The sequence below is a fragment of the Lycium ferocissimum genome, unplaced genomic scaffold (genome assembly GCF_029784015.1).
Source record: "Lycium ferocissimum isolate CSIRO_LF1 unplaced genomic scaffold, AGI_CSIRO_Lferr_CH_V1 ctg16121, whole genome shotgun sequence".
Classification (NCBI taxonomy): Eukaryota; Viridiplantae; Streptophyta; class Magnoliopsida; order Solanales; family Solanaceae; genus Lycium; species Lycium ferocissimum.
In genome coordinates, this window is record NW_026716427.1 from 7,483 (window position 1) to 16,815 (window position 9,333).

At 36.7% G+C, this 9,333-nt stretch overlaps 1 pseudogene; it reads left to right on the top strand.

The window, feature by feature from the left end:
- The first annotated feature begins 7,192 nt into the window (after positions 1 to 7,192).
- Positions 7,193 to 7,835, top strand: LOC132042552 (dehydration-responsive element-binding protein 1E-like; annotated as a pseudogene).
- The last annotated feature ends 1,498 nt before the right edge of the window (positions 7,836 to 9,333 follow it).

Below are 9,333 nucleotides of genomic sequence, written 5' to 3' on the forward strand. Positions count from 1 at the left end.
TCTCGCACCTACTTGAGGCATGGTTAAGGAGTACCTCGTTGGTATTGGAGCGTTGAGATTTTCCAAGTCACGAACAAGACGTTCGATTCGGCAAGCGATGTGACCATTCTCGCGTAAACCGCAATAATATTCCCGCGGATCCGAATATTTCACACCGCGTAAAATCATCATTACGCTCTATAAGAAGGTGGGGATTTAGCTCATCTAGTTTGAAATCACTAGTATCGCTCGAAAAAGCTGCTATGATTTGAACTCTCATCGTTGCTATTTGGTTCTTTTGGAAGGAGTAAAGACCAAGCCGAGTTTCTACTACTCGACATTGAATATGGTGTAGTCTAATAACAAAGAAAGGGCTATTTATATAGTTGCAAACCCCCCCAAGTACCCTGGGGGGGGGGGGGGGGAAGGGTCTTTATGATCCTACCTACTTACCTTATTGTAAGAAAAATGTTAATCTTCATCGGACATTTCACAGTCCGAATCCCACTTGGATCTAAATCTTGTGCTACCATATCTACCATATTCTACCCTATGGTAACGTATTTGCATCCGATTGTTCTCTTCGCGAAAACGATTAAGAGCCAAATTAAACTCTTGTGGAGTTCCGCGAGGCATTGACATAGCACGTTTTTTTGGGCGTTTAAGCCCTACTGACGCTAACTTGTGCTCCAGTGCTGCAACCTCCCTAACACGCCAATCCCACTCCTCTGTCATTTTATTATTGTATTCTCGATTGAATCTATCGTTAGGGTTATTTGAGTAATGAAAATCATCATCATCTAGTTCCCCTGTGTCCTACCTATTGCTTCAAATATGTTTGCTTGGAGTGAATGATATAACACGGCTAATATCTCTAAATTGGTCAAAAAATGACATAGTAGCTCAATTTTGTGTGAAATGTTGTGTGGTTGGTAACAACTATTCGTCAAATTACGTTGTATAAAGTTTGATTCGAATCATGACGTTTTTTTGTTTGATTGAGTTGAGGTGACAATGGAGCAGTTGTATAGCGCGATAAAATTATGCGTTATACGGATAATAACATGCGCTATACCGTCATAACGCAGTATTTTACTGCGCTATACCGTCATAACGCAGTATTTTACTGCGCTATACCGTCATAACGCAGTATTTTACTGCGCTATACTGCTGAAATGTAGCATGACGCTGTAAAATAATGCGTTATGCATCTCTCCACACTTATTTGATTAGACGTAACACTGTAATTGCATGCATGCGTTGGTTGGTTATAAATACCGAGTTCGCATAACGCAAAAAAAGTAAAAAAATTCAAAGTTTCATCTAGTTTTTGCGTTTTGTATTCCTCCTAAATTATTCAAAGTATGGCAGATGTTCCAAGAATTAAAGTTTCTTTATTCTGGGACGGACAAATTATATTCGAGGAAAATAATTTGCGCTATGATTCTTACCCAAAATACCATGTTAAGTTTCCACTTGACTTAAAATTCTCAAAACTACTCCAAGCCTTGTATAATAGACTACAAATTAGTAGAAGTGATTTTGATCTAAATATAATTGGAAAATATCCAACGTCATTTACGCCGCAAGGTGTAACTAGGTATGGTCGGTGGTACATTCAAGACGATGAATCGTTGACTGATTTTTTGAAGGCGCCTTATGATTATAGGAAATGCATAACTTTAAACGTCCTTGAAATGTATATAGAGAAGGTCCCCATTAATCGACTTGAATTCATGGCTAGGGCTCCTCGGGAAGCCCCGTCTATAATTCAGGCCGAAGTCACTCAAGCGGAACCTACTTATCAACACAATTACCCTGACATGAGTACCTATCAAAGCATTTTGACTAGCCAAATGCCTCTGGATAGTTTAAGTCATCAATTTGACGGGCAGTGGTAAATATTCATTTTTTACATTATTATTATTATTATTAGTATTGTTATTATTATTATTATTATTATTATTATTATTATTATTATTATTATTATTATTATTATTATTATTATTATTATTATTATTATTATTATTATGTGTAATGGCACTTGAATGCTACTAATGATGTTGATTATATTATTTAGGGGTTATACACCTGATATGGATCATATCGGACGGTCTCCTCAATCGGGATGGATGAATCAGGTTGGAACATCCTCAGCCTATCCAACAACTCAAAGCGATGGTCCTTCCTCAAGTTTCGGTGCAGTTGATTACTATCGGTACGTCTATTTTTTTTAACATCAATAGTGTTATTTGATGTGTAGTAGTTAAAACACCCTAATTTCTTGTGTAGGGAGAATATGGTGGTTGCACCAAATTATAGGCAAAGGTGTGCTATGGATGGTCCAGAATTATCCGAATTATATAGTGACATCACCCGGCGATAGTGAGGAAATACCTAATGCGGAGGAAAGTGACGATGAGCAAAGTGACGATGAGATTGAGGTTGGAACTAATCGTCAACATCAAGTAGAACTGTTGCAAGACATGATGAACAGTCCGGACACGAGGAGGAACTGAATTCACAAAGCAACCATTTGAACGACAACGAGCCTACTCGGTTCGACGCAAAGCCAATTTCAACGCCAAAGAGTCGACCCCGATTCGGTGGCATTCCGATGAGATCCCATATCTTGATCATCTTCAAGATCGCCCGTATGCCTTTGTCTTTACTAGGGATGATGATCATATTCGGCAAAATTTGTGGAAAGAGCCGATGGATCTGGTAAAACAAAAGGCTCATATTGAAAAAGGGATGATTTTCAAATTTCGAAAAAAACATTGCAAAGGGTCAGTTAAGATTTATTGCATCCAGGGGATGAGGGAGTTTAAAGTTGACGATTCCACACGAAAACTTTGGCGATTGTCCGCAAAGCGAAAGTATCAAGGTCGCGAATGGATGCTCCGTGGTAAGGAAGCGCTGAAAAGATGTGGACTATTTCAAAGTTCTACACAAAGCACACTTGTGATATGGGTGACCTCCCAGATGATCATTGCAATCTAGATACTAATTTGATTGCGCGTGTATTAGTTGGCGACATTAGAGAAAACCCAAGGTATCCCCTTCGCCTAAGTTTCTTTTATTTTTTGTGTTAATATAATGTTCCTTGTTGTTATATCTTTGATATTTCAAATTTTTCGGGTACCACTATTAAAGACCGTATTAGAGCCGTCTTGAAAGTATATAACAAACTGTTACTAGGAGGAAGGCGTATCTTGGGCGTAGGCGTGCACATGAAATAGTCTTCGGAATGGGAGGCTCTCTTTCAAGACGTTGCCGAGATACACGGCTCTACAACACTTCAATCATGGTACTGTTGTTGAATGGAAGCTCAAATCGAAGCCTGGTGTGCCCGGTAATATTTTTGATTTTGTATTTTGGGCCTTCAAACCATGCATTGATGGGTTTGCTCATTGTCGGCCTGTAATATCAATAGATGGAACACATGTGTACGGGAAGTATGACATAAAGCTGCTAATAGCAGTTGGAATGGATGCAAATGGAGCTATATTCCCTCTAGCTTTTGCAATTGCAGCTAATGAGAGCATTAGTACGTGGGGTATATTTTTGGACTACTTAAGGCAACACGTTATTAAGGATCGCATGGGAATATGTGTGATATCAGACAGAAATGCTGGCATATTGCACAATATGTTCAATTTGCAGGGGTGGCAACCACCCTTTGCCTACCATCGTTATTGTTTAAGGCATTTGAAGGCAAACTTCCAAAAGGCATATCGAATCCCAGCACTTTGCAATTGGATGTGGGCGGCTGCAACAGAGCATCAGGAGAAGAAGTTTAACCTGCAAATGGACATTATTAGGCGGGCGAATGAGGAAGCCTTCCACTGGTTAAATGCAATTGATAAAGACAAATGGACATTACACAAGGATGAAGGTAGACGATGGGGTATGCTGACAACAAACAGCTCTGAGTCATTCAATGGCTTGTTGAAATCTGCACGGGGACTACCCGTCACCGCAATGGTGAGAATGACATTTAAGCAGGTTGTGGAGCGGTTCGTCAGTAGATCAAAAGAGGCCAAAGCACATGCAGCAGAAGGTCTAAGATGGATGCCAAAACCGTTAAAACTATTCGAGTACCACAAATATAAGGCTCAGAAACATGATCGGATGGAGTACAACCCTGCAGAGCGCATATTTGAACTCACAACAAGTGTGCACCAAGGTAAAGGAGGTAACGTTCACACAATTTGTGAGATTCCAAGAACATGCACACGCGGCAAGTGGCAATCATATCACATGCCATGTTCTCACGCCTTCAAGTGTTTTATCACAATGGGAAAGAACGCCTCCTCTTACATGGCTGAGGAATATACGGTTGAAAATTATGCAAAAATGTATGTTGGAAGGTTCTACTCACTTGGTAGTGAGAGTTATTAGCCACCAGATCCATTTTCAATGGTTGCAAATAAAGCATTTATCCGTAAATTCAGAAAGAATTCATACTCGCGTATTCATCATGAAATGGATGTTCCACCGGGGAGATACACTCGAAAATGCTCATTTTGCAATTATGTTGGTCATGATAAGCGCAAGTGTCCCTTACGACGTGGTGGTCAAACTACATCTCGCAGTGGAAGTACCTCTGGGTGGAGGAAACTTTAGTGGTGGAAGTACCTCTAGTGGTGGTGGCACATCTCGCGGTGGTGGCGGAAGATCAACTCAAGAGCATTAATTGATGAATGTTTTTTAAGTTTTTTTCAAGAATGTTGTGATTGTATTTTTAATATATCATGGGTTTCTTATTAATGAATTAGTGTGTTAAGTATTTTCATCTACTCAAGGTTATGAATGATGCAATTTAATTAAGTTTTTTTTTTTTTGCATGAACGCTGCCATTTTGACTAACTTTTGATTAATTATTAATGAACAAGTTTAAATATTCGTAAAGAACTTCAAGCTAATGTCACCGAGCCTTGAACGAAAATAGCGTTCGAGCACTTTTCAACCTCTAAAACGGTCATCCGAACTTTTGTGTATCCTTGATGTGTTGATCCTACCTAATTAATCGCACAAAAATAAGTAGGGTTCTATATAAAATATTGAAGTTTCGGGGTCCCGAAGCATGATTAATCTATGGTCAAAGTACGTTAAAAAGTGTAACGAAAGAAGGGTTAACCAAAAGAGCAGAAAAAAAAAAAAACCACTATAGCGCAGTAAATTACTGCGCTATAGCAGTTAACGGAGCCGTGTCCGTTAACTCTTTAGCGCAGTAATTTACTGCGCTAAAGGCATTTTCGTAACATTTTTTTTTTGTTGGGGTATTTTGCCTAAATCGCTTTTTTTTTTTTTGGGCATTTTGGGGACTCCCAATATTCCCATTCAGTATCCAGGACATAAGATGCATTACGTAGGTAATGACTGATGTGCCATCATCTCTCTTTCGGTGTATTTTTTCTTATTCTTATGTTTCTCGTTTCAAGAAAAGTAAGAAAATTTCAAAGTGCCTTTGTTCCAATTTACCTGATAATTAGGCTTAACTGCTCAAAAGAAAATATTTTTTTAGTAAGCTAAAGTAAAAGTAATTAGTTTCGTGCACGCCTAGTGCAGATAAATATTTATCTGTACATGGTCCAATTTGAAATTTTTCTTTAAATAAAACTAAACCATCATGTAGGCAAAGTGTGTACCACCCGTGTCTCCTATAGCTCTGTTTCCTGAGAACTCGACAAAGTTTCTGTCCCATTGACCCAAACCTGGAAGTACAAGCAAAAAGAAAAAGTAGCTCAATTTTTAAATCATATAATATCCTAAACTTTCCCAACTCACTACTTCAACCAGTAAAACTTCCAGCTTATTATTCTTCATTTTTCTATTCAAAATATAATATAATAAGCATGTATTTATTTAATTTAATTTAATAATAGATGCAGACCCCAAGAAGAAGAAGAAAAAAAACTGAACACTTACGCAATTCTTTAACCAAATGAATTGAATTTCCGTGTTCGCGTCTATATCGTAGCCACGTGCTTCCTTATTCTTTACTTAATTCATAACCCATTTTGTTATTATATATAAACGTCCGAGGTGAACGAAAAACAATAATAAATTATACAAAAAGCAATTAAAATTGTACTCTAAGTCGGGACTAACACGTGTACAAGTCAGAAATTGAACATTAATTTCACCTCTTATGTGTTTACTTTTTAAGTTCCCACGGGTCCGCAGTGTCTTTATTGTTCTTTCATTTCCTTCATTTGGCATATACTCCCTCTGTCTTAATTTAAGTGTCTACGTTTGACTGGACAAGGAGTTTAAGAAATAAAAATAGACTTTCAAATCTTGTGGTTCTAAATTAAAAATGTGTATAATATGATAAAATATCCTTGAATATTGTGATTATAAACTTGACACCATTGTCAACTTACTAAATATAAAAAGAAGCGGACATAACCAAAATAAGACAATTTTTTTTTATTTAACAACAAAGGCCCAAGGTGGACGAACACGGCAATAATAAGTTGTACAAAAAGCAACTGAAATTGTACTTTAAGCCGGGACTAACGTGTGTACATTTCAGAAGTTTATCATTAATACTACCTCTTGTGTGTTTGCTTTTTAAGTCCCCATGATCGCAATGTCTCAATTGTTCTTTCATTTCCTTCATTTGGCATCTCTGTCTCAATTTATGTGTCTACGTTTGACTAGCCACAGAGTTTAAGATCAATAAAGATAGCATCTCTTTAATCTTCAGGTTCTAAATTAAAATATGTATAATATAATAAAATATCCTTTGAATCTTGTGATTATAAACTTGACATGTAGATATTTGAATTGTCAACTTTACTAAATATAAAAAAGGTTCTTTGACATAACCAAAATAAGACAAATTTTAACAACAATTGAGAAATAAAGGGGAAAAATAAGATGAAAAGAAAAAACAAATATGGTGACTCACTAAGTAGAATCGCAGTATCCTTTGCAAAATATATAAATCATAAAAACTAACTAAAGTGATTAACCAAATTAATCATGTTGGGACACGTGCATCGCACGGGCATAGTTTGCTAGTATATCCAAAATCTGTAAAACCACTTTCAAACTTTCACCAAACTCTCAAAAGCCTCAACCGCCGACAAATAAACAACAACAACATACTCTTAGTCATTGCACTTTACTCACTACAAAGTTTGAATAGTATTAACTATTACAACAGTCGCCACTATTTCAAGAAACATAAGAGTTTTGTGCATGTCAGATGCCAATTCAGCAAACCTGGAGAGAGATCTCTTGCAGGAAACACCATCATCTTCAGCTCAAGATGGAGGAGTATTATTCCTACTAGCTTCGTGCCAACGCGCTGGAAGGAAGAAGTTCAAGGAAACTCGCCACCCGATTTGTAGGGGAGTGAGGAGGAGGAATAATAACAAGCGGGTTTACAAACTACGTGAGCCTAGTCAATACAAAAGGATATGGCTAGGAACTTACCCTACTCCAGAAATGGCGGCTCGAGCTCAGAATGTTGCTGCATTAGTACTTAGAGGCAACCTAGCCACTTTGAACTTGGCAAACTCCCGTTGGAGGTTGCCAGTGCCAGCAGCAAAGGATCCCAAAGAATTACGTCAGGTGACAGTTAAAGCAGCCGAGGCGTCCCGTGAAGATCCCGAGTTAGTTGGAGTCGCCTATATGAATGAGGAAGTTAATTCCAGAACTGAAGAAGTAAAGTACCAAGAGATTGATATTGCAAGGGCTAATGAAGTGGCGCGAAGGCATTACATGTCGATATGAAGAACATTTGATGTTGTAATTGGGGAGGAAATAATGAGACGTTGGAGCTGAAAGGATGGCGAGAAAAGATGATATTACTCCAAACTCACTCATTAATCTATTGAGCCTAATTGCTCTCTTCTCGAGATCCTCTCCTCAATTTAGCCCATGAAACTACTCTATTTCTAAATTCAGTTCATGGAGCCATTGACATTACTCCAAGCCCACTTATTAACCTATTGAGCCTAATTTGTCTCTCTTCTCAAAATCCTCTCAATTTATCCCATGAAACTACTTTTGGTTTTTCTTTTCTTTTTAAATTCAACCCATCAAACCATTAACATTACTTCAAGCTCATTCATTAGGTTGTTGAGCCTAATCTATCTCTACCTTCTCAATTCTCATTCATGTTGAGCCTTCTCTTTTCTGCTTTCACAAAAACCTTATCTGTCTCTATCTTCTCAAGGCTCATTCTGGTCGAGCCTTTTTCTCTACTTCCACAAAAGATAATCAGACAACCAAAAAAAAAAAAAAAATATCTACATATAAACTCTAAAATACTTGTCGGGGGGCATTAAAAATGCTACATTATTTATCCCTTATCAATTGTGTTCCATACTGGCCGGGATCATGCACAAGTTCTTACATCTAGCCATAGTAGATAAAAAAAAACTTTAAAAACCTAGCTAGCTAATACCTCGTAGTTAGCACATTACCTAACTACGATAAATATATAACTAATTTTTGTTTTGTCCTTTTTTTGTTTAGATAAGTTTAAAAACAGAATAATAATAATGTATTATATTCAGTGTGTGCAGTTTATAACATGTATATATTGATGTAATAATGTATGCAGGCAGAGTAACGCAGACAAGTATATGCTTCTATTTTAGGCAGAAGGAATCTTACTAAATTATAAATTATAGTGCCAGCTAGTAATTAAAGACGGAGTATTGAATTTCCCAAAAAGATGAGGAACCAAATTGGGATAGGATTCAGTGTTCTTTTATGATTAAAGATTCAAAAAGATTCTTTTAGGTGAGATTTGAATTAGAAAAGCAGTAGCCGCAGTAGGTATATATATATATTCTACTTTTAAAATAATTATCTCGATATTCGAAATTCATCGACTCAACTAATTCAAAAGCGTAACCTCTAGATTTAAATCGCTCAAACTCACCTAAAGTCTTAAGCTCTGTTAAGAGTGAAAAAATTTCATATAGTATCTGAAATACACCCTTGATAATGCAGTACAAGTCTAATTCTTTCAACTTAGTTTTCGTTACACCAATGAACTTTTGTTATAATACCTCCTCGTTTTATGTGAAATTTCTATATTGTTATCTTGTTTCAGCCTAATTATTGAAGCCTCTCTAGATATATTAACTTTTTCAAATTGTATTTCCACTTGTGTTATCTCACATAAGAAATATATTAGACTTGTTATGAATATTGACATTTCAAATTGTAGTTTTACCCCTATTATTTTATGCTATAAATGGTCTTGAACTATTCTTTTAGTTAAATTATCAAGATTGCCTTAAAAAAAAAAAAAAAAAAAAAGATTGCCTGATATCTTATAGAAATAGAAGGGTGACAAGAAGCAATATAAGGGATCGTTTG